Raw genomic sequence first — 6,048 nt, forward strand, 5'->3', positions numbered from 1 at the left:
ATGTGACATCCAGTAGTAGAGGATGGGTAATGTGACATCCAGTAGTAGAGGCTGGGTAATGTGACAGTCAGTAGTAGAGACTGGGTAATGTGACAGTCAGTAGTAGAAGATGGGTAATGTGACAGTCAGTAGTAGAAGATGGGTAATGTGACAGTCAGTAGTAGAGACTGGGTAATGTGACAGTCAGTAGTAGAGACTGGGTAATGTGACAGTCAGTAGTAGAGACTGGGTAATGTGACAGTCAGTAGTAGAGGATGGGTAATGTGACAGTCAGTAGTAGAAGATGGGTAATGTGACAGTCAGTAGTAGAAGATGGGTAATGTGACATCCAGTATTAGAGACTGGGTAATGTGACAGTCAGTAGTAGAGGCTGGGTAATGTGACAGTCAGTAGTAGAGGCTGGGTAATGTGACAGTCAGTAGTAGAGGATGGGTAATGTGACAGTCAGTAGTAGAGGATGGGTAATGTGACAGTAAGTAGTAGAGGATGGGTAATGTGACAGTCAGTAGTAGAGGATGGGTAATGTGACAGTAAGTAGTAGAGGATGGGTAATGTGACAGTAAGTAGTAGAGGATGGGTAATGTGACAGTCAGTAGTAGAGGCTGGGTAATGTGACAGTCAGTAGTAGAGGATGGGTAATGTGACAGTCAGTAGTAGAGACTGGGTAATGTGACAGTCAGTAGTAGAGACTGGGTAATGTGACAGTCAGTAGTAGAGGATGGGTAATGTGACAGTCAGTAGTAGAGGCTGGGTAATGTGACAGTCAGTAGTAGAGGATGGGTAATGTGACAGTCAGTAGTAGAGGCTGGGTAATGTGACAGTCAGTAGTAGAGGACTGGGTAATGTGACAGTCAGTAGTAGAGGCTGGGTAATGTGACAGTCAGTAGTAGAGACTGGGTAATGTGACTGACAGTAGTAGAGACTGGGTAATGTGACAGTCAGTAGTAGAGACTGGGTAATGTGACAGTCAGTAGTAGAGGCTGGGTAATGTGACAGTCAGTAGTAGAGGACTGGGTAATGTGACAGTCAGTAGTAGAGACTGGGTAATGTGACAGTCAGTAGTAGAGGATGGGTAATGTGACAGTCAGTAGTAGAGGATGGGTAATGTGACATCCAGTAGTAGAGGCTGGGTAATGTGACAGTCAGTAGTAGAGACTGGGTAATGTGACAGTACAGTAGTAGAGGATGGGTAATGTGACAGTCAGTAGTAGAGGATGGGTAATGTGACATCCAGTAGTAGAGGACTGGGTAATGTTACATGTACAGTAGTAGAGACTGGGTAATGTGACAGTCAGTAGTAGAGGATGGGTAATGTGACATCCAGTAGTAGAGGCTGGGTAATGTGACAGTCAGTAGTAGAGACTGGGTAATGTGACAGTCAGTAGTAGAGGATGGGTAATGTGACAGTCAGTAGTAGAGGATGGGTAATGTGACAGTCAGTAGTAGAGACTGGGTAATGTGACAGTCAGTAGTAGAGACTGGGTAATGTGACAGTCAGTAGTAGAGACTGGGTAATGTGACAGTCAGTAGTAGAGGATGGGTAATGTGACAGTCAGTAGTAGAGGATGGGTAATGTGACAGTCAGTAGTAGAGGTTGGGTAATGTGACATCCAGTAGTAGAGACTGGGTAATGTGACAGTCAGTAGTAGAGGCTGGGTAATGTGACAGTCAGTAGTAGAGGCTGGGTAATGTGACAGTCAGTAGTAGAGGATGGGTAATGTGACAGTCAGTAGTAGAGGATGGGTAATGTGACAGTAAGTAGTAGAGGATGGGTAATGTGACAGTCAGTAGTAGAGGATGGGTAATGTGACAGTAAGTAGTAGAGGATGGGTAATGTGACAGTAAGTAGTAGAGGATGGGTAATGTGACAGTCAGTAGTAGAGGCTGGGTAATGTGACAGTCAGTAGTAGAGGATGGGTAATGTGACAGTCAGTAGTAGAGACTGGGTAATGTGACAGTCAGTAGTAGAGACTGGGTAATGTGACAGTCAGTAGTAGAGGATGGGTAATGTGACAGTCAGTAGTAGAGGCTGGGTAATGTGACAGTCAGTAGTAGAGGATGGGTAATGTGACAGTCAGTAGTAGAGGCTGGGTAATGTGACAGTCAGTAGTAGAGGCTGGGTAATGTGACAGTCAGTAGTAGAGGCTGGGTAATGTGACAGTCAGTAGTAGAGACTGGGTAATGTTACTGACAGTAGTAGAGGACGGGTAATGTGACAGTCAGTAGTAGAGGACGGGTAATGTGACAGTCAGTAATAGAGACTGGGTAATGTGACAGCAGATCTAGATTAATGATTGTTGGACACAAACACACTAGTGTTTGTATTCCTAATCGAAGCCCAATTTCAGAAAGGATAGGTTTGATATGAAACGAAATCATATCAGCATTATGATTTTTTTCCATAATGATAATTAACATAATCCCCATGTGTTTTATTTATCCCATTAATCAACTTTGGGTCTAAAGATTGAACTACGTGATTAAATCCTTGTACTCGTTAGAATATATTGTCATCAACAAACGTAGGATCTGATACGATTTCTCTTCTATAAAACACTGTAATCTTCTAATGATTTAGATTTCTAATACACGTGGCGGTTGGATTTAATCACCAGTTCATATTTCCTGAAATGGACGGATTAATGAAAATCACAACACGAACACGGTAAAGAGATTTTGATGTGCATTGTTAGCATAACACCTGATAACTATTTTGACCTGTCTATAGAGAAATAACTAAATCTGATGTAGGGCCTATTTTGACCTGTCTATAGAGAAACAACTAAATCTGATGTAGGGCCTATTTTGACATGTCTATAGAGAAATAACTAAATCTGACGTAGGGCCTATTTTGACGTAGGGCCTATTTTGACCTGTCTGTAGAGAAATAACTAAACTTGATATATCAACTAGTTTGACCTGTCTACAGTGAAATAACTGAACCTGATGTAGCGCCTTCTTTGACCTGTCCATAGAGAAATAACTAAACCTGATGTATCGCTATGTTTGACCTGTCTATAGAGAAATAACTAAACTTGATGTAGCGCTATGTTTGACCTGTCTATAGAGAAAATAACTAAATCTTATGCACCTCTTGTTATAGAAACGACATATTTCAACTTATGATAATATTGTAGCCTATTTTTATATGTTTCTATAGATATTGAAATATACATGTATGTAACGCCTGGTTTAACCTTCGCTATAAATGGGACTAACTAAACGTTTGATATGCTTGATTTGGCTCTCTGTTTTACTGACTGAATTCTTTGTATTTAATAATAAAAGGCAATGGCAAACTATAGTGATTACGTTATCTGATGTAGTTAAATGTTATATAGATCATGTAATATTAACTACCTAACATACTAACCACTGATATAGGTATACACGTACTATAGATCATGTAATATTAACTACCTAACATACTAACCACTGATATAGGTATACACGTACTATAGATCATGTAATATTAACTACCTAACATACTAACCGCTGATATAGTTAAATGTTATATAGATCATGTAATATTAACTACCTAACATACTAACCGCTGATATAGGTATACACGTACTATAGATCATGTAATATTAACTACCTAACATACTAACCGCTGATATAGTTAAATGTTATATAGATCATGTAATATTAACTACCTAACATACTAACCGCTGATATAGGTATACACGTACTATAGATCATGTAATATTAACTACCTAACATACTAACCGCTGATATAGGTATACACGTACTATAGATCATGTAATATTAACTACCTAACATACTAACCGCTGATATAGGTATACACGTACTATAGATCATGTAATATTAACTACCTAACATACTAACCGCTGATATCGGTATACACGTACTATAGATCATGTAATATTAACTACCTAACATACTAACCACTGATATAGTAAAATGTTATATAGATCATGTAATATTAACTACCTAACATACTAACCGCTGATATAGGTATACAAGTACTATAGATCATGTAATATTAACTACCTAACATACTAACCGCTGATATAGGTATACACGTACTATAGATCATGTAATATTAACTACCTAACATACTAACCGCTGATATAGGTATACACGTACTATAGATCATGTAATATTAACTACCTAACATACTAACCGCTGATATAGTTAAATGTTATATAGATCATGTAATATTAACTACCTAACATACTAACCGCTGATATAGTTAAATGTTATATAGATCATGTTATATTAACTACCTAACATACTAACCACTGATATAGGTATACACGTACTATAGATCATGTAATATTAACTACCTAACATACTAACCGCTGATATAGTAAAATGTTATATAGATCATGTAATATTAACTACCTAACATACTAACCGCTGATATAGGTATACACGTACTATAGATCATGTAATATTAACTACCTAACATACTAACCGCTGATATAGTTAAATGTTATATAGATCATGTTATATTAACTACCTAACATACTAACCACTGATATAGGTATACACGTACTATAGATCATGTAATATTAACTACCTAACATACTAACCGCTGATATAGTTAAATGTTATATAGATCATGTAATATTAACTACCTAACATACTAACGGCTGATATAGGTATACACGTACTATAAATCATGTAATATTAACTACCTAACATACTAACCGCTGATATAGGTATACACGTACTATAGATCATGTAATATTAACTACCTAACATACTAACCGCTGATATAGTTAAATGTTATATAGATCATGTAATATTAACTACCTAACATACTAACGGCTGATATAGGTATACACGTACTATAGATCATGTAATATTAACTACCTAACATACTAACCGCTGATATAGTTAAATGTTATATAGATCATGTTATATTAACTACCTAACATACTAACCACTGATATAGGTATACACGTACTATAGATCATGTAATATTAACTACCTAACATACTAACCGCTGATATAGTTAAATGTTATATAGATCATGTAATATTAACTACCTAACATACTAACGGCTGATATAGGTATACACGTACTATAAATCATGTAATATTAACTACCTAACATACTAACCGCTGATATAGGTATACACGTACTATAGATCATGTAATATTAACTACCTAACATACTAACGGCTGATATAGGTATACACGTACTATAGATCATGTAATATTAACTACATAACATACTAACCGCTGATATAGGTATACACGTACTATAGATCATGTAATATTAACTACCTAACATACTAACCGCTGATATAGGTATACACGTACTATTTTACTGGTAGTCGTAGTTATATCGGAGGATTCTAACCGCAGGCATTGGTTTCTTAAATGTTACTCTACAAAAGTAGCCTTCGCTGAAACATTGCTCTTTATAAACGTGTCGTTCATGAATTACACAACCCGTAATCGGTATTGGTATCTATAACATCACGCTCGTGTGTCCAGCTGATTCGTTCTATAATGGTGTGCCAACCCCGGTATTAGAATGACATGCACCGTCTATGAGAGCAATGAAACAATGTATATAACCTCACTGACGGCTTGTCGCCTTCCTCAACGAAACTGCTGATAGCGTACTTATACCGTTATTAATTTTACCAATACTCTAACTAGAAATACGACCGTGTCTAGGTGGTGACGTCACGTCGTCCATCAAGGGTCATTTGGGACCAGTGCCGAGCAAACATCACGTCTTGGTTCAATAAGTAAACCTCTTACTTAACAAACTCCGGACAGACACCTCTACCTCGCTAGTCATGTTGGTTTGGTTTATTCATATGTGTGTCGGGGGATGTGATTAACTAGGTTGTAGTTATAGACAGGTTGTAACTATTGATAGGCACAAAATACTGGTGGTTGTTATAGACAGGTTGTAACTATTGAAAGGCACAAAATACTGGTGGTTGTTATAGACAGGTTGTAACTATTGATAGGCACAAAATACTGGTGGTTGTTATTGACAGGTTGTAACTATTGACAGACACAGAATAATGGTGGTTGTTATTGCCAGGTTGTAACTATT

This window comes from Pecten maximus, chromosome 1, assembly GCF_902652985.1.
Source record: "Pecten maximus chromosome 1, xPecMax1.1, whole genome shotgun sequence".
NCBI lineage: Eukaryota > Metazoa > Mollusca > Bivalvia > Pectinida > Pectinidae > Pecten > Pecten maximus.